This window comes from Mustela nivalis, assembly GCF_964662115.1.
Source record: "Mustela nivalis genome assembly, chromosome: 9".
NCBI classification, from domain to species: domain Eukaryota; kingdom Metazoa; phylum Chordata; class Mammalia; order Carnivora; family Mustelidae; genus Mustela; species Mustela nivalis.
This window is the reverse complement of record NC_139028.1, coordinates 44,184,565-44,206,189: the sequence shown is the minus strand read 5'-3', so window position 1 is coordinate 44,206,189 and position 21,625 is coordinate 44,184,565. Positions and strand designations below refer to the sequence as shown.

The following is a 21,625-nucleotide window of genomic DNA, read 5'->3' as shown; positions in this document are numbered from 1 at the left end:
CCAAGAACCAGATGCTTAACCAACGGAACCACCCTGGTGCCCTTGAAAACTAACATCATTTGTAAGTTTTGCCATCATGTATCCTTCTTTGGTTACGTTTTTTAAATGGCACCACTACTGAAATGATCAGCTAGTTCCTGCTTCTATAAAAGGAGCACCTTTTCTGGTGAGGATTTTAGTTAGCTGGCTAACTAATATTTTAACTGGCTCAGTTAGCTGCTTTGTATATTTATAAGAAGGTGAAAAACAAAATTGAAAAAATGATCATGGCAGCTCATAAATTCTACTGTGAACTCATTTTTCTAAGTACCATACCCCTCAGCCCACCTACTTTCTGTCTGTTTTGAAAGTTGATAAAGTCAAACCCAAAAGAAAGAGGATGGCACCATATCCCAAAGATTCATCTTCAAACCCTAAGCTGAAGCTCTGGTCTCCTGTAATACCCTGTGACACCTTTCCTCAGCTTTTTAAATTTTTATTCTTTTTAAAATTGTATTTATTTTTTTTTCCTCAGCTTTTATTTCAAATCCAAAATGCCCAGGACCAAGTTGCTACCTCATTCACACCCTGATTAACTTTTCTGAAGTCTCTCGGCCTATGTTGCTTTGTACAGTGGCCATCACATGTCATCACATGTGATGACATTTATATTAATTAAAATTAAAGCTAAAAGTACAGTTCTTCAACCATGCTAGTCACATTTCATGTGCTCAACCACCTCATACATCCATGGCTAACATAACATGAAGGACAATGCCGACATTCCCCTGCAGCGACGCATAAAGTTCTACCAAATAGCACTGCTCTCGAGTCTTCATCTAAATTAAAACAAACAAACAAACAAACCAAAAACACATCTTTGGCATTTTAATGGTTTTTTGAAATGATAAATGATTTCATTTATTGATTTGATTGATTTGATGATCACAACTACTCAATCCTATAACCAAGCATTTTAATGTCATTGCAGAAATGCTCTCAACCAAATTAAGAGTGAATCCAGATAAGGGTAATTCAGGAAAAACGAACAAACAATCAGCCAGTTCCAAGAATCCTTGTCTCAATTTCTGCTCTTAGAACAGTCTCCAGAAAAATAAAACCTTTCTCTCCCTTTTAGAAAACTATGGTAAAAAAACACACCATGAGATCTGCCACGTTGACAAGTCAAATGTATAGTACAGAATTGCTCACTGTAAGGACAGTGTTGTACAACAGATGTCTAGGACTTTCTTATCTTGTGTAACTGAAACCTTATACCCATTGAACGACAACTCCACATTTTCCTCACCCCCCAACCCTTGGCAACCACTACTTTGTGCTTTTTATGTCAGCACTCTCTTTAGATCCCAGCTGAGATGCTCCTTATCTAATCACCAGCCTTCTTGCTTCCTCGCACCATTCAGATCTGTCTCCTGCGCAACTCCACTCTTGGTTGCCTCTCTCACACTGGAGCTCCCATCCTACGGAGTCCTTGACCACTCGTGCACTTTCCCTGGACATCCCTGGCATTTCTTTCATTACTATTCATTCTCTCAAGTCAGCATTCTTTTCTAGGGTTTACATCTTCTTTCCATAAAACCAAATTTACTGGGTTTTGTGACAGTCCCTGTACCGGGAGGTGGGCGGTAGGGGGTGGAAAGCAGGGAAAAAAGGGCATGTGAACTGAAAATGAGCAAGCCAGGCAACTGACTCCTGAATCCTTTTCTCTAGCTCAGAGCTAGCTCTTCCTGGCCCTGCAGTCTGGCTGTGGGGCATTCTGAGCTGCTGTTGACTTCATCTGTTTGTAATTTTTGCACCTTAAAATCAACACGTTTGAACCATTCTTCTGGGGTGTCTGACTTCAAGTCATCATCTCAGGGTCCTGGGATCAAGTCACAAGTGGGGCTCCCTGCTGAGCATGGGGGGAGGGAACGGGAGGGTCCTGCTTCTCCTTCTCCCTCTGCCCCTCACCCCACTTGTACACTCTCTCAAATAAATAAATGAAATCTTAAAAAAAAATCTTCTACATCAAACCCACTGTCCCTTCTCACTTTCCTGATTGAGTTGTAAAGTCACCACACATAGCAGTAGCCTTGGTTCCAATGGATAGTTAGCTTTGACTCCTCATCGTAGGAGCCTGTGTTCAAACATTTGCCAAACACTGTTAACTGCCTTTTCCCCACTCAATCTTTAAGTCATCCTCTCCACAGACCCTCCTCAGCCATAAGAATTGAGAAATACTTTCCCTTCACAACTGAGAATAATGTCAATTCAGCGTCTTAGCTTTCCCTCTTGTGGGGAGGCTTTGAGAAGATAACACATAAAAAATGCAATGCATAATTCAAAATGAGGTCTTAGTTTTAGTTTTCTTTCTGACAATTTCCCCTGATGTAAAACAAGACCAAACACCCCAAATAAGTATAGCTCTATTTTCTCAACAGACGCTGCTCTAATAGAACTCAAGGGTTGTTCTAGAAGTGAAAGTCACCTGCAGCCGCACTAATCTTGAGGAATAACCCCACCCTATTTTCCTCTTTTTAAGTATAAAGCTGATATCTTATTCTGCAGAAGCAAATGGCTTTGATCATACCAGCGATTCTTGTACAATGGCCTTGTTTTGTTTCTGTGAAAGTCTAAAATCCCAGGGCGCCTGGCCGGCTCAGTTGGTGGAGCATGTGACTCTTGATCTCGGGGTTGTGAGAAAAAGCCCCACGTACGGTGCAGAGATTACTTAAGAAAAAAAAAAAAAAAGAAAAGAAAAAAAAAGTTAAAGAAAATCTAAATTCCCAAGGCTAGCTCTCGAGTTTTTTTTAGCTGCATTATCTATTACAATAGTCACATGTGGCTATTTCCATTTAAGTTAACTTTAAATAAAGTTAAAAAATGCAGCGCCCAAATTGCATTCCTGACCTTTGGGGGTGTACAACAGTCACAGGTGGCTACTGAGATTTGCACAATGCAAATCTAGGATTTTTCTAATCATCGCCCAAGTGTTTGTGGTACAGCATTGCTCCATAGCATCACTTAGTCCTGATTTTGGCAGCTGGGATGATGCAAAGATACAAAATGGTTAAAATTTCAGGAATGAACAAAAACATAATAAACATATATTAAAGTAACTGTAGGGGCACAGGTGGCTCAGTCAGTTAAGCAGTCAACTCTTGATTTTGGCTCAGGTCATGATCTCAGGGTCCGGGGATTAAGGCCTATGTTGGGCTCTATGCTCAGCAGGGAGCCTGCTTGAGATTCTCTCTCCCCCTCTCTCTGCCCCTCCCTGGGGCCCACCACTCATGCTTTCTCTCTCTAATAACTAAATAACTCTTTTTTTAAAAAGTAACTATAGAAATAAAATAAGAATTGATTTGCATATTAAAACTGGAAAACCAACAACTACAATGGCAATAAAGTTGGAAGATACCATTCTTCGGAATCTCAATTTGATGACAATGTTCAAATCACTATGTAAAAAGAACATCTCTAAAATGCTGACTTTTGTGTTAAAAAATAAAAGGGCACAGAGAATTTTAAGAAACTTTAAACAATAGTAAATGTAAGTAGACTTTGTTTTCAAATGTCTTAGACAGTAGTCACAGGATTTGTTTAAATTTTTTCCATAAAATTCCGTAATTTCAATCAAGAAAAGAAAACTAGGTATAAAATAGGAACCGAGACTCTGTCAGTTCTATGTGTTCTAAGATGGTCTTACAAGGGTTGTAAGGTCAAGAATGCTACCATGAGGAAAGTTTCATTTTTCAGGGATGTTATTATAGCTGAAAGAAGTTATGTGTGAAATTCATCAGTGGAGATTATGCCTATTAAGTCATTATCTGCTAGAAAACAAAACACTGTAAGGATGAAGATTAATTACATTTAGAAAACGGCTTCTTTTGACATGTAACAGCTAAGCAATTTTCCAGATAACTTTATATAAATCAATTTCAGACACTTGGAAGTCAGGAATTCTTAAAATTATGAGTTTTTAGAGGTAATCAATAAAATATGTAGCCCTAAAAAGCTGATTACCCTGCAGAATTAAGTGCTATAACTTCTTGCTCCTAAATACTTTAAAATTATTAAATTTCATTTTCACTTATCTCACCAGTTTATCACAGGAAAGCAAAACATATGCACATCCCATTTATTAAAATGTAAAAACTATGTATGAATTTATCTCTTTAGGAGAGAATATATTGAGTAATATGTATCATTAACTTGACACAGAGACACTTTAAGAGAGGTTTTTAAAATCTTAACATATAAAAATCATGGCAAAACAGAAATCTGACTCCAGAATGCACACTGATCCCATAGCTTTTAAAGATAGCCTGAGGGGGCGCTTGGCTGGTTCAGTTGGTAGAGACCCTGTGACTCTTAATCTCAGGGTCGCAAGTTCAAGCCCCACATTGGGTATGGAACTTATTTAAAACAAAATAATAAATAAGTAAGTAAGTAAATCCCAAGAAAGCAATTTAATACCTTCATTTTTTAACTCTTTTTTTTTTTTAACATACAACAATGACAAAGCATCCTGCCTATGTAACACATGGCCCAAGCAAAAATTTTAATTTGTGACTACAAGAAAGCCAACTGCAATGATCAATACGAACAGTACGTTTCAGTTCTACTCTTTACAGGTGTTTGGCACAAACTACTGCAGGAAGGGCAGAGATGGACAGGCTATTAGGTAATGCTGATGCCATCTTTTTGTTCCTTGGCAGACGATTTCAGGGATAAGGCCTGGGTTTAGAGAAATTGATGACATTGCATATTTCAGAGGAAAAGGGCAAATGGAAAGGAACTAGGAGATTAAAAACTCTTATCACTACCTAAAGGCTCTAAGATTAATTGTAACAGACTGGTAATTTTACAGTAAACTCAAATTTAAATTTCTGTAATGATCTGGAATATACGTTGTGTTCCCACCACCTAAATGGCCTAAAAGACAATTTAACAAAGTTGTGACTTCTCCCACACTAGATTAAAATATGTGTTGACCTGCATGATATAATAACTGAGATCCAAGGTCATTTTGTGAGAAAAGATCTGGTAGCGGAAAATGGCAAGAGCACCAAGGATGGGAACCTTTCAAATCCTGCCAAAATCTCTCCTATGACTTGGAGCTAGGGTGTGGAAAGAACCACTGACGTCAGGAGCCCCGCCAGGCATCATAGCCCGTGGCAGAGATGCACTGACACTCCAAAGAGCGCTCAAAATTCCCCTTCACAGGTGGGAGACCCTGCCTCATTTCCAGGGCCTGAGACCAGGAGTGGACTCCTTTTTACACACCTAGTAAAATGAAGCCTACCAAGTCCCTCTATCAACAACAACTTGAACCCGGCCAGAGTCACTGGAAGAACATGCAAAGACCTTGTTAACTTTGAATTTCAGCGATTCCTTACGAACACATACTGGCTAAAATTTTACCTTGAAACCTCAAAACACTTCCACTAAAAGCAATGCACTTATCCAAGGTATTTTTTTGTAAAGACTTTATATATTTATTGGCGGGGAGGGGTGGAGGGAAAGGGAGACACAGGCTACTCTCTGGGCAGGGAGCCCAACATGGGGCTTGATCCCAGGACCCTGAGACCATGACCTGAGACAAAGCCAGATGCTTAACTAGCTAACTGAACCACTCAGGCGCCGCCATCCAGTGTATTTTAGCGATTTCTTTACCTTCTCACTCCCCTGCTAAGCCGTCAGCTCCTGGTGGTTCTGCATAGTGCCTTGTCCATCTTTGAGCATTTCAACTTAATACAGACTACAGTGTGAGATAAACATCTGGTCCATTTTTTAAAGTTTTACGTAATGATCATTTGAATAACAGGATTTTTTTTTCTATTTCATTTTTCAAAAAATTAGTTCCAAGAAATGAGGCATCAAGATTAAGCAACTCTCATTAAAAAAACAAAAAACCTTGGTGGGCCGTTTTGTAGGAACCATTTGGTAAATGTGTTTTACCAACAGTCGGCCTAAAGATACATAAATTCGCCTACTAAGTAGGACTATTATCGAGCAGAAATCAGTAATAATAGTTGCTATAGCAGCTGCAGTCAAGTACACAAAGATGAATGGGCCTCATCCCATCAATAAAATAATTAAACACGTATATCCATATAGCAAAGGGGAGCTAATGAGTTAAACTTGCACTGCAGTATAGCTGAATTTCTAAATGAGCTTTCCCCTGGCTAGTAACAAAAATCTCTTAAATTTTATTCATTAGAACACATGGTGAACTCCGTGCAAAGTGCAGGCAAGTTTTTCTGTTTTTATACAGACTATGAAATAGCCAACTTGTAAAAACAAAAGGACCACTAGCACCCTGTACAACCACAGACTGATACCAACTTATAAAGGTAGGAATATTAAAAGCAAATATGGGAGAGGCGTCTGGGTGGCTCAGCCAGCTAAGCACCCAACTCTTGATTTCTGCTCGGGTCATGATCTCAGGGTTTTAAGATTGAGCGCCACGTCATCGGGCTCCACGTTGGGTGTGAAGCCTACTTAGGATTCTCAATCTCTCTCTCTTAAAATAAAACAAAACAAAATAAAATATGGAGCTGGGACAGTCTTAAATTACTTGAGTAGTATCATATTACAAGCTAATCCTATAAATTGGAAGTAAATCTAAAATCATGTTCATGTCCAAGGCCATCCAGAGGCAAGCAGTAAAGAACACATATCCTGTTCCACTTTCCATGTAATGCCACAAAGTAGCATAAATCTATCAAGTTAGTTTCACCTATAAATTAAAAGTTGGTAGTTCTTCTAAAAGATTTTATTTCTTTATTTGAGACAGAGAGAGAGAAAGAGAGCTGGGGGGGTCAGGAGGGGCAGAAAGAGAGGGCATTCCTCCAACTGCTAGCTGCGGGAGTCCACCCCGGGACTCGATCCCAGAGCCTGAGATCATGACCTGAGCCAGAGGCAGACCCTTAGCTGACTGAGCCACGCAGGTGCCCCTAAAAATCAGTAGTTCTAATACAACAGGTCTTTTCTGTATTCTGTGGAACTTAGATATATTTAACCAGAGCTTCCTGAGACTCTGCCTTGCCTTTTTGATGTCTATTGAAATTCTACCCATTCCCCCTTTAAGACCTGGCTCAAGTATCATCTTCTTTGGTCTCCCCTCCACTCCTACCAATTCCCAAGACCTGCTTTGAATTTAAACCTATTCTTCTTAAGATTCACAATTGTGTTCCTCTCTTTTATAACTATTGACATATACTGTTATCTTTTCACTCCTTTCAAATAATAAATAAGCTCCTTAAAGAGCAAGATCAATTTCTGATACAGTATCTGTAGTGTGACAGCACAGCAGCATGAAAACAATGGGGGACAGGAGTCTGGTACAGACTTTTGCTTCAGGGCAAAAGTATCCTGTGCACTTGAGGCCATTGTCTGTCTTCTCAGTGAGAAACAACAGTAAGTCAAACTCATAAACAGTCCTGGACATCAATCCATTACTTTTCCTGCACCCCCTGGGTTCCCTATGTGACACTTTTTCTTGCTTATTTTCTTATATTGATAAAACAAATAATATCTGCAATTTCTCATAATTTGTAATATTTTTTAGAAATCAGTAATAATATTATTACATGCTGTGACACTAATAATCCGGAACAATAAACGCTCCTATATAAGCTTTTCAGTGTTGAGCACTTTTTAAAATTTTTTTTTTAAGAGATGTGGAACTAAGAAATACACTTGCTAAACATGTTATTAAAATTTTGGGCTCAAGCCCAAGACAACGAGGAGAGGACTATTACTCTTTGTATCTGAGATAATGGGAGTCCATAATAACTACCTAAGTCAGTACTTCTCTATTAACATATAGACAATATACTTTCCTACTACCAATTATAGGATCTCTCCTCAAGTTCCACAAAAGTACTAAAAAGGGCTTTACTTCTCTACAAACAATGTTTCAAGTTTTGTATTGTGTAATAATAAAAACTCTCTTTGATTTTAGAAAGTTTTACTATTAAAATTAGGTCCTAACTAGATTAAAGGAAATTAAAATTGGGAGTTTGAGAAAGTAAGACTTTTGAAGAAACAAACAAACAAAAATGCTATGAATGTAATTTCCTTGGTATATGAAGGAAACATAGTTTCGTTTTTTAAAGATTTACTTATTTATTTGAGAGACAGAGCATGCAAGGGGAAGGGGCAGAGGGAGAGGGGGGAGGGGAAGAGAGAGTCTGAGCCCCAAGCCCTGGGGTCATGACCTGACCCCAAACCAAGAATCAGATGCTTAACCGACTGTGCCACCTGCGTATCCCAAGGAAACACAGTTTTAAATCAATCTTCTAAACTCAGCATCTACCACCTAGGTTATAACAAAATCAAAAGGCCTTTAGGTTATTCTAATGCAACACAGGAGGCCGGCACAGTTTCCAGATCTTTCAAAACGGGATGATTAACAAAATACAGATCACTTGCTTACCTTAGAGGAATCAGGAGAAAAACATCAAATACAATTGATTTGTAGATTTACAAAACATCAGCATTTTAACCACCTGAAAACCAATACTTCTTTACACACTGAGTAGTAAAAAATAACAAGAAACTTACGGTCTAATTTAAATTGAGAAAGTACCTTTCACAGCCTCCCAGGAACACAACAACTGAGCAAATTAAAGTGTGTTTGATTTTACACTGAATTACATTCAACTTTAGTAGTAATGAAATTTAAAAGAAAAACAGAATTTTTTGTTTCGTTTTGGAAAGAACAGTCGTCTTTTAATTCTTGCCTGGAATAGAAAATCTGATCTGAATAATAAAATAATAATCATAATCTAATAGTTAATTCTCATTAACTTCATTTCTGATCTATGGTGTCAACCCCTAAGTCTACAAACAGAGAACTACAAAACTGTGCTTTAATGAGCATAGGTAAATTTAAAGCCTATTGAAATTACAATTAAAACCATGAGTTGTTATGCTCATTTATTTTTTTATTAAAGATTTATTTAGAGAGACAAGAGCACAAGATGAATGGGGGGAGGGAGGAAGAGGGAGAATCTCAAGCAGACTCCCCAACCCTGAGAGCATGACTGAGCTGAAATCAAGGGTCCCAACGCTCAACTGACTGAGCCACCAAGGCACCCATTATGCTCATTTCAGTGGATGGTTCATAAACATTTTGATATCAGGACCTCTTTATACTAAAAATTATTGACTCCAAAAGCTTTTATGTAAGTAATATCTATCAATAGCTACCATGTAAGAAATTAAACCAAAGAACATTTTGAAGTATTTATTCATTTAAAACTAAAAACAGAAGTAATAAACCCATTACATGTTAACACAAGTGAATTTTTTGGAAACTGTAGACAGCAGCAAAAAATCTTTGAGAAAAGGAGCATTATTTTACATTTGAGCAAATATCTGGCTTCATTAAAAAGAACTGGAGTCTTATATTTGCTTCTGCATTCAAAATGTTGTTATCTGTTGTAGTGATTGTACAACATGAATGAAGTCTGGCCTTCACAAAGATGTAATTGGAAAAGGGAGGTCTATTTTAATAGTCTTTGCACACCATTTTGCACATTCTTTGATACTACACTAAAACTGGACAAATGGTAGCTTTTATAAGTTTGTTGCAATGTAGAATCTGAAGCCTTATTAATAAGTTTCTTACTGTGCTGCATTAAAATTCATTGGCTTATCTTGTAATAAATGGATCATTTACCCACATATGATTTTGTAATGTTAACCACTGGTCATTTAGAAAGTATTGGTTCCTTGAGCTTTGCAAGTTTTTAAAATAGTGATACATATAATATAATATTAAAAATAAAATTTGTTAATACCACCTCATCACATCAGAGGCATCTGTAAGTACGGAGAAGTGGTCAAGCTCATGGTAGAGGATAGCAGTTTTCAAAAATTCTTTTCTCATGAGCGCTCACATTTTATCATGAGCAGTAAGTTCTGTCAGTTGTTTTCCTCAAAGTGGCAGGCTCACTTGGTTAGTTTTTGTGACTTAGTTATTGAAACTGCCAGATACCCAAGTGTGAGTAACCATCTGTCATTCTTTCACGTGCAAATGGTGTTCAATAAAATGACTAGTGTGGCTCACAACTCAGTGTCACATCTGCTTTGCCTGGAGAACCGCCTCACTTTGGCCTGCTGCAGCGCTCTGTGCATAGTCTCTATTTTGAAAGAGACTTAAAAGATAAGTCTTTTTGCAAATGACTGAAACCGCTTATAAGGTTACCTAATTAAAAGAGGTTAGGTATCCTTATAAATGGTTTCAGTCATTTGCAAAAGATTGCCACATTTCACCTTCACAGTAAGACAGAGTATCAAGAAGCTCTTAGAACAATTACGATGTTTTGGTTTTCTCATTATAGAACTTAGGTCTATTATAGGTCACAGAACTTCTATGGAAGTGCTCATTTGTAAAATAAACTTTCAACAGATGAAGTACATACAAATGATCAAGAAAACCCTGTAGGAAAAGCACAATTTACTACCGTATAGTAAAATATATTTCTATAATTAGGAGTTGTGTTGGCATATGAACAGATTCACAAACCAATGGAACATTTGTAATTATGACTCAGTATCTGGAATTGGTAATTCAAACACACACACACACACGCACACACACACACACACACACACACACACCTTTTACATGTTACAAAAACACCATAGGCAAAATCACATGATAAACACCTGAAATTTAACCCCAAACAATAGTTACTTCTCTAATTGTTTAAGGAGCTCCCAAAAATCAACAGGAAAAAAGCAAAACCAAAGGAAAAAAAAAAAAACTGGACAAGGAATAGGCATTAACAGAAGAAATTACTCATAAAAAGAGAAAAGCAAACATTATATTTCATTTATCAGATTGGCAAATAACCAAGTTAGGCAACAGTATTTATTGACAAGACTATGAGGGAACGGACACTCTCAAAAATTGTGGGAATGCAAGAATCCAACAACTCTCAGGGACAGGAATTTAACAATGTCTGGAAATATTACACATGCATTTATCCTTTGACCCAGCAATCTCAATTCTGAGAATCTAATCCATCAATACAGCCATAAAAAAGGACGAGGAAAATGTCTATGTACTAAAAATAACTTGAAACTGAATCTAATCAAGCTTTTAGTCCAGATTTCAAATTAACAGGACACAGAGGGTGAAAGGCAAAGTTAAAAGACAACATGAGAAAACAGAGAAAAATATCCCGATTATGAAAGATCCTATAGGACAACTGCCCCAACTGGTTAAAGGCATAGGGGAGGAAAAAAAAAAAAAGCAGGAGCAACGAAAGAGGAAAGCCTATTCTGAAGACAGACTTCAAAGACACAGCTTCAGAGAACTTAAGTCAGAAAAAGTCAACTCTAAAAAGACATGGAACAATGAGAGGAAACTGAATAACATGAAATATTACATGATATCACACAATTATTGTCAATTTTGTTAGGTGTGATAATTCCCATTGTAGTTATACAAGAATGCATTCATATACTTTAGATGAAAATGTAGCAGGGGTAAAAGAAAATGCCTTTGAGATTTAATTAATTTAAATTACCTCAGCAACAATAACAGCACTGGATTGATGAAGTGGCAATATCTTGCAATATTGAATTTGGTGACAGCTTTTGGAGGCTTGGTGTATGGTATTTTCTGCTTTTGTATAGCTTGATGTTTTTTATGATCTTTTCAAAAATTTTATTTATTTATTGGAGAGAGAGAGAGTGAGCGAGAGAGCATAAGACAGGGGGAGTGGCAGAGGGAGAAGCAGACTCCCTGCCAAGCAGGGAGCCCGATGTGGGACTCCATCCCAGGATTCCGGGATCATGACCTGAGCAGAAGGCAGCTGCTCAATCAACTGACCCCCCCAGGTGGCCCCCAGAAGTTTTCTTTCTAAAAATTTATTTGAAAGGTCTTGGGCTAAGTACTGGGAGTACGAAGATAAAGTGTAAGTGCTGACCTCAAGCAAACATCATGTAAAAAAATATGGATGTACAATTACAATAGACATTAGGAGCTATAAGGGAGATGACCAAAACAGAAATACCTAACTCTGCCTGCAAGGGGATGGATCAAAAGAGCCTTCCCGATGGGACAGATCTCTAGAAAGGCATGGAAATGTGTCACGCCATCTAGAAAACAGATGGGTGTATATGCGTACAACATTCCAGGTAAAAAGAACAGAATATGCAAAGTCATGACATGTTTAGGGAATTATATACTGTTCTACCTGATCCCTGAACCTCTCTCAGGGAATAAGCCTAGAGAGATAGGCAAGAGTTGTATCATGAATGCCAGACCAAAGAGACTGGACTTCATATGAACAGACAATATTAAACAGATTATATTTATCTTTTAAGAAAATATTTCTGACATCAAAGAGATGTGGGGTTGTCTGGAGAATGTTAACACCTGTTAGACGGCTCCTATAATTTCTAGGAGAGAGAAGATATGGGTTCACTAAACAGTGTGGATTAAAAGGCATTCTGTTGAGAGCTATTTAGGAGACAGAATAAACAGTACGGAGGGGCTAACTGGATAGGAGGGGGAAGGAGTGAGAGAAGTCTAGGTTTCCTGTCAAGTGCCTGGATGGATGAATAATGGTGGTACCAAGTGACAGAAAAGAAATCAAGAGAAGGGGCAGCTCAGATTTAGGATGACTCTAATAATCTATTGATATAATTGTATAAGGCGGGAATATAGAAGGATGGATATAAGTTTCAGGGAGAGGAGACTGGCAAGAGTCAAGTGTTTGATTATTTTCATCTGCATTTAAGGACTCAAACTTCCTGTTAGACTGAACACTCTAACATTTAATGGCAACTTCTCACCACCTGTTCACAAAGTCTCTGTCAGTGACTAATATGTGTCCCACCTCCACCACCATCCCATTATTATACACATTGTATCTCCAGCTATGCGGTGGGAAGGGGAGGGAAGACGGTAGAAAGAGGGTGAAGTTTTTAATATTCTGGCCCTTATCTAGCTTTCCAGTGCTTGTTTTCCAAGTGGTCCTACCATGAACACCTGGCTTCAACTACCCTGATCTGCTGACTCCCAAACACTCCTTTGCATATTTCTGTACCTTTGTTCCTTTGTCCTTGAACCCCCACCTGGGGAATGCCACGTCCCTTCTTCACCGTATTTATCACGGTGTTACTAACTTCTCTCCACAGACCCAACTCAGTTCCTACATTCTCTATACTGAATCATTCAACAGCAAGTTTGTACCTTCTTCTGGTTTCTCACTTAAATGACACCTGATCTACCTTTACATAGCTTTGTCTTCTACTTCACTAATTTAATTCTAGAAGTAATTCCACCTTACTTGATCATAAATTCAGATCCGGTGCTCAGCAAATGTTGACTGACCCCATAACATCTCGATATATTACTGAGACGATTACACATTTAATGATGATATTAAGTAGCATCTTTCGGGGCAGTGACCACCTTAAACAATTTTTTAAAAGATTTTATTCATTTCCCTCAGAGAGGAAGAATGAGTACACACAGAAAGAGAGGCAAATGGAGAAGCAGATTCCCTAGCGAGCAGGGAGCCAGGCATGGGGCTCTAACTGGGGCTCAATCCCAGGACCCCAGGATCATGGCCCGAAACAAAGGCAGACACCCAACCGACTAAGCCATCCAGGCACCCCCTGCCTTAAACAATTATTGTCATCCTGGACTCAGGCTAGTCCTAAGACACACACTAACACACACACACAGACAATCACACTGAATAGAATCATCCCACATCCAAACGTTTGGAATTTGTTTGGGCAACAAAATTCTCAGAGTGTAGTTCTGGTTGAAAGAGCTATAATTATGTTACAATTAAAATCCATGGAAGGTATCTTCTAATTATCAAAAAGACTGTCTTTAATTTGTTATTGTCTTGATATCTCCTCCCATTTTCCAGATTAACTTCTATATAGATGCCATTCACACACCTTTCTCTTCTTTATCATTCTGTGTAACTAATTTAACTTATGTTAACTAAGGACAGCCTCTTTTTCAGGCCTCAGTGTGAGTATACTAATCCCTAGTTTTTTAATCAACTCAGAGATGAGAGGGGCTCTTGGGTGGGTCAATTGGTTAAGTGTCTGCCTTTGCGAAGCTCAGGTCATGATCCCAGGATCCTGGGATGGAGCCCCTGCTTCTCTCTCCCTCTGCCTCTCCCCCAGCTTGGGCTCTCTCTCTCTCTCAAATAAACAGAAACAAGACCTCAGGGGGGAAAAAAAAAGATGCGCATTCATATGATATAAGCTTTACTAATTTTTTTTAGCATTAAAAAGACATCAAATGGGAACCAGAGCAATTCTAAGTTAAAAACACACATTCAGATCAACCAACCAACCAACAAATCAGTTTGCACAAACTGGATTCTTCATTAAAAAAAAAAAAAAAAAATATATATATATATATATATATATATATATATATATATTTACTTATTTGAGAAAGAGGGGGAGGGAGGGGCAGAGGGAGAGGGAGAAGCAGGCTCCCTGATGCACAAGGAGCCTGATGTGGGGCTCAATCCCAGGACCCTGGGATCATGACCTGAGCTGAAGGTAGACACTCAACTGACTGAGCCACCCAGGTGCCCCTGAATTCTTCATTGTTAAACAACTTGTGTAATAGCACTTTTAAGACTATAAAAAGTAGAAAAGCTGCCTAAAGGATTTTACAAACTAGCTGGTGAAATTAGACATAAGCACCTCAAACAATGATAAACAGAACAGTGTGTAACTAAATGCTACCGGCAAGGTGATATGATGAAAAGGTACCAAAAACCTGCATTCTTCTTCAGCACTGAGAGAACCTGTTCAATTTCCAGGGCATCAATTTTCTCACTTGAAAAATGAAACAGATCATCTCTAAGGGCCTTTTTGTATTCCCATTCTCTGGTCATACAAAATGCTGTAAGCAACTCTAAAAAAACAGTCTTCAGAAACAAATAACCAAAATACCTTAAAATTACCTTCTCATTATTCTTACTAGTTTAAAACAAAATTTTTTTTAAATAACCATTTTACTTAATCTCTTAAAAAGCTGATAAACTCAGATTTTGAATTTTTGGTAAAATGTCATAAAACCAAGATTAGAAAATAAACCTTATTACAGATATAACTGACATATTTTTATAACAATGACTTTCACTTTAAATTTATTTAAAAACTTTTTCAATGTTCTACATTTTCTGTTCTGTATAAATGATCCAGTTGAGAAGAAATACCATACTCTAACAAAATTTTTAAATTAAATTAAAAAATTCACATCCTGTAAGGATTCATGTTGCTTTATAAGATTAAAAATCTCTATTATTTTACACAATTTTTCCAAGTCCTCACAAAATAATGTATGGACTTGTTCTTTTCAGATATTTCTATTAAGAAATGTATTGTAGAATTTTATCTTCACCATTAAGGATTATTAGGCCTCTATATATTAGTGAGTCTTTATTGTCCATAATTTATTTTTTAGGGAGTTCATATAATCTTAACAGATCTTCAAATACAGCTATTTCTTCACTAGAATGCAATCTTCAAAAAAACCCACATTTTTCTCTTCTAAAAGAAGAGTCACGTGACCATCAGTATGCCTAACATGTATACAGTGATCAGAATTGATGGGATGGCCACTAAGACAGGATGCCTCCCTCATCTGGCTGGTTGGTGCTGCCTTTCGGCTGGAGTGCCATGCTTCTCTTCCACGTGGGCTGCTTTTGCTTCCTCCAATATGGCAGCTAGGTTCCAGAAAACCCCACAACCAACTGGCAAAGGCTGAAACTGCAGGTCTTCCCCATGAGTTTTTATTGATAATTCTTTAAGCCTAACCTTACTTTCAAAAGCAAAAACTTTTTAGTTTTCTTAGTTGCACCCCAGCCTACCTTTGTTCCAAGATGAGTGTATTAGAGTGGGAACAACCAGTTCTTTAGGCACAATTACAAGTGGAACCAAGACCTACAAACTAAGTTCACAAACACAAAGTACCTTTCCAAACCAAAAGAACTTGATTCAGAGACTAATCAAATGGTGATTTTATATTATGATCAAGAGTAGAAGTGACCTTAGCGATGTTAAGTCACTCTTACCCATCATGTAAATAAAGTTATTGTTAGTAAGTCTGAATAGATATGTGATTACTTAAGCAGAATTTAGTTGGCAAATTTGTAAATACTTTTAACATACCAAAACAGACTTCTGCATTTCAGGAGTCAATAGTTTCTTTTGTATTTTATAAATGCTATTATTTGATTTCTTAGTGAAACTAATTAAATTTTCAAATAAGGATGCTACATGAAACCTTAATTTAACTGCTAAGCACTGAAATAACATTTATTTCTGTAGTGGCAAAACACAAAATACAGATTTGTAAGTTCTGTATGGCAATATTCTACAATGTTATAAGGCTATAGTGTCCTTCTCCACAAAAGCTAACAAACTTTTTCCCCCAGAAAATGTGTTTTTGTAATTTAGAAAACAAGATGATCATGTTTTCCCTATTACAAGAAGATAGACACATGTTTCAAAATACACATTTCCCTTGAGAAAAGAGAAGTAATACAACAGGATCATATAGTGGGGATCTCAACCTTACGAGATTGTTACAAGGATCGAATAAAATAAGGTACGAAGAATAAGCCTTCAGGAATATAGTAGGCCCCAAAAGAAAAGCAGCCTTATATTCAGATTTCAGGTAGAATTTCTGACAAGATTTACTAATTTTCCTACATTCTGGATAATGTTTCCCTGAGACCTTCATTAAAAACCAAAGTAACTTATTGTTAGTACTATAACCCCCTCTACACCCACTTTTGAGTTACAAAGCCGGGGAAAGAGGATGATGTGAAAACCAATGGAAGGCCTCACACCAGAGGAGGATGGGCGGAGCTCCTAACATGGTGCGCTGAGGTAGAGGGCAGATGTTTGAGGTACCTGTGTGTAGGGGGGGGTTATTCCTAGGTAGCTCGGGTCAGATGGGTGCACTTTAATGAATTTACCTCATGTTTCTCACAGATGAAATTGTACAAAGTAAATGCAGAATTCACCATTATGCCCAAATCATTCCCTTCCATATCAACTGGAACAACTTTGCCTAAGAGCTACACCAGAATGGATAGAATTTTGCATTCTAACACTATATCACTTAAACACAGCTCTTTTTAAGACAGGAAGACTAAAGACATTTTTTATTATTATCCCACTATGCCAGACTCAAGACTTGGAATACATGCAAATTAAATTTTTTCATGGGCAAAAAGTTAACTTAGGCAAGATGAAGGGAGAGAAACTCAAGTATGGAAAATCTGCTTTCAATCATTTCATATAGTTTATTATAAATAATACTCTATAAATAAATACTTGTCTTCCTTATATCAAAGATCTGGCCCTATTTAAAAAAAACAATAGAATTAATTTAGGCAATTTATACTTAGATTTGCATTATTTGAAAGCCAGATTCACGAAAAAGATAACCAATTTTATCAAGAAAATTGAGATGCGCTGATATCATTAGAGTAAAAAAATAGGATATATATCTCAGATAATAATCAATTACTTCCTGGTGTGTACACAAAGTCCGTTAGTTAAACAGTAGTGATAAATCAAGTCTGCAAGTTCTAAAGTTGTAATCAAGCAAACCAGCAAAATTCCTATCAACCAAAAGACATTTTATATATTTATTAAATATATAACTTACAGAAACACTAGCCTTTAGAAATGGAGACCAGTAGACCATTCCTTCTATACTAGGTGGAATAAAGTCCAAATTATCAATTATTCTGTTTCAAACACTCTTAGAAGAGGAAAACCAAAAACTATCACCTCTCTTGGTTGAGAACTATGTCTCACAACTCTTACTCAAGAAATGCAAATGTATCTCAGTATATTAGAGTTTACAGACTTATAAAAGGAAAAGAAATAAAATCATCAGGGCACTTCAATGAAAACTCATCAATTAGTAATAAAAACACTGGGTCAGTTCATTTCTATGTACTTTTCCGTTCTTTTTGGGTACTGAGAATTTCTATCTAGTTTGAGGGAAAGAAAACATATAAGAAAATCCTTGAACGTACAGTGGTCATAGTTTTAAGCAAGTTACTTTGTGTACCTGATATCCTCCTCCATGAAATGAGGATAATAATAACACCTACCTCAAAGGGTAGGTGCAAAGCCTGAAATTAAGGCTCAACATTATAAGCTGCCTTGACATCTGATAAAATAAGTAAGATCTCAAATAACCTAACTATAAATTCCCAGACCAAACAACCCTCCTTACCACATGGACCAGGTACAATTATGGCTTTTCCCCAACCAGCAAGTTTCAATTCCCCACAAGTCCATGGAATTATTCAAACAAGCCAATCACAGAGTCCCACAGGAACCAAGGGGGTATCGCAACCTCTTGATATGACAAAGCCTCCCACCCACAGTCCTTAGTTTTTCATTCCTGAGTGCAACCTCCATGCAGCCCTGTGGGGTGTGCAGTGTTTTCTTTCCCTGGGTTGTGAGTCGCTAGAACAAACTGCTGATCTCATCTGTCCAGTGCTGGGTGTTGTGTGTCTGGACGTCCTATGACCCAAAGTTGGGGATCTCTCCCTCACCAATGGGGTAAGTAAGAAGCCATTAAAACAAGTCGTGACAATAATTATATGAGTGAATATCCACAGACTTCTTAGAACAGTGTCACATTATCAGCTACATATCTGCTATTATTAGAATTAGTCAATATTGAGTTCACAAAGCACAATGTAATTAGTCAAAATGTTTAAACGTCACCTAAGAAGTTAAAGGAAAGATTTGTAGGATAGACTGAATTTATAAAACTATTCACTGGCTCACAGTAGTCCCTTAATTCAAAATTCTGCTCATCAAATGTCTCAGACAATTAAAAATGGAAAACAGAATTGGAAAATATAGCCACTTAAGTGAGGAACACTCACTAACACAGTAACTAGTTATACTCTTTAATGAGTAGATGATCATTTTCAAGAATTCAAATTTAGACTGAAAAAATTCTTAAAAATACAGTCACCAAGACCACATCACTCTTTGAAAATTAAAAAGGTATTTAATACTTAACTAGTCTTTTCCACACACTGTATTTACAATTGACATTTTATTCATGCCTTCATAACTGTTATTAAAGTAACAATTGATGAATATCTGTAAAAAGCCAAAATAATATGTTTTCCATTTTCACCTTCTTTCAAAGCTATTTAGAAAATGTATTTCTCTCCAACCACATAGTAACTGAAACCTAGGTCATTGTCTGTATGCCCTTTTATTCTTCAAAAATGCAGGAATACAAATATAAATTAAATAACTGTAAATTAAATTGTTTCAGGGGCACCTGGGTGGCTCAGTCAGCTAAGCCTCTGGCTTTGACTTCGGTTCTCATGATCTCAGGGTCCCCAGATGGAGCCCCGAGTCTGGCTCTTGCTCAGTGGGGAGTTTGCTCAAGATTCTCTCTCTCTCTCCCCCTTGCCCTCCCCCTGCTGTCACAAGCCATCTCGCTCTTGCTCTCAAACAAATAAATCATAAAAAATAAATTATTTCATACGGCAACCATCTTTCCTTATCCTTAGGTCTTAATGAGTTACACCTCCAGATTAACATATAATAGTCAAATTAAATATTTGAGAAATTTTTGGAATTTGTACAAGAAGTCTTATTTACCATGTAATCTAAAAGTAGAACAATACAATAGCAGCTATCTTTTGAATTCAAATTTAAAAGAAAAAAAATAAATTTCTGTTTAAATACTAGTAAGTACAACAGGCTCCTATAGAGAAATCTTGGAATGATGCATATGATAACAGAACAGAAACTGCTATTCAGATAGCTACAATACCTTCATTCATTTCCAGATTGTATACATCGATGTCTATACGTGTCAGTCCTTATGAACCATCTGCACACACAGTATTATTCCCTGGGCAATTTACCACAGCTACTATGGATATTTATTATATCTATGAGCTTTTGTTTTTGTCTCAATGGGCCTTTAATTTATCATCTCACTTGGATTTGCTCTCTGCACTGAAATTATTTGTTCTACTTATTTCAAAATAGTGATAGTTCTTAAAATTTTTATGAAATATACATTTATTGTGGAAACAAAAGACAATAACAGGAAGTAAATGATAAAAATAATTTCCAGTAATCAATCCCATCGCCCAGGAATTGACATTACTAATTTGAGCCCACACTTCTTTTTTAAGTAATTATTTTAGAGAGAGAGAGAGAAAGAGAGCGGGTGTGAGTGGGGTCGGAGAGGGAGAGAATCTCAAGCCAATTCCCTGCTGAGCATGGAGCCCAGTGTGGGATTTGATCTCAGGACTCCAAGATCATGACCTGAACTGAAATCAAGAGTCAGATGCCCAACTGACTAAGCCACCCAGGCACCCCTGGAGTCCACCTTCTAGTTTCTTTACCTTTTTAAGAACGAAAATGGTACGAAGTCATATGATGTCAAAAGATATCCTTTAAAAAAATAAATCCAGCCTTTTCTACTCAATAACCTATTACGGACAATACATTCACTATTCACTTCAAAGCACAAATATAATCCCAAGAGCAGTCCAGTATACTACTGCATTTAGGTCACATATCTGTTCAGTTGATTCCCTTATTAAGAGTAACCTCAGATCAGGAAGCATTTACTGATGCTACTTTAAAAAGTAAGAGATCATTCATCTGGAAATGAAGCCTTACTGAGATAAGGCTTAGTTGAGAAGGAAATACATACAGAAAAGACAAAAGATTACAGATGATAATGTGGTTTTATTCTTTAGCTCCTACTAAACAGCACTCTCACAGACCTTTATGGAAGGCAAGGTGGCCCGACAGTGAGAACCAAAGTTTTGCCTCTTAAGTAGGTATGGATGCAAGAGGGAACAAGGAAGGCGGGCAGGTTGCCAGTGGAGTCTCCTAAGTGATCTGTAGACACAAAATTATAGGAAGCAGTTGGGGGAAAAAATAGGCACGAAGTGTTGCTTTTATTTTTAATCTTGTCACTGCTTCCAGTGTTCCCCGGAGAATTCTATTTAAATATAATCAAGAATGACCCATAATTTAGTATTTTTATTCTTTATGAGAATAAAATTACAACTAGAGCTAAGCAACCCTTATTTTCCTCAGGCAGGGGCTCCCATCCTAAACTTATATCTGAGTTGCTCAAATTTTCCATTAATCTGAAGATAATAATTATTGCTCCTTAATTAAAGGAAGGATTGTTGTATAGCATTTTGAAATGCTCAGATGAAAAGTGCTATGTAAAAAAAAAAAAATCATGTTATGCTAGCTTCATCAGACAGGCAATAACTGACAGGAAATATTCTCATACCTTCCTTTTGCTGCACTGCTATTTTAGACCATGAAAATGCCTTTCTAAATTTCCTTTTTTATGAGTCTCAAAGTCAAAAGCTGACTGCCCATTGCCATGGAGACAGTTCTATTTAAGGTACTATATTAGTCCTTTCCTCGCAGAAGGATAGAAAAGTGGTCAATAGAAAAGCATCACTCTCCATGGGTTAGAATTAAGTAATTACATATGGTTCTGGGGGCAGCAAACACATAAATAGAAATTTAGGAGTAGGGGGCAATTTAATACAGTTTGTTATTTTTCTTGAGAAAGGTCAACACAGGT

General features: G+C 37.2%; 1 protein-coding gene across 3 annotated transcripts in view; it reads right to left on the bottom strand.

Annotated features, from left to right (window-relative positions):
- SESN3 (sestrin 3) overlaps positions 1–21,625 on the bottom strand; it is a 73,435-nt gene that overhangs the window by 35,230 nt on the left and 16,580 nt on the right. The gene's annotated exons all lie outside the window — the stretch shown is intronic.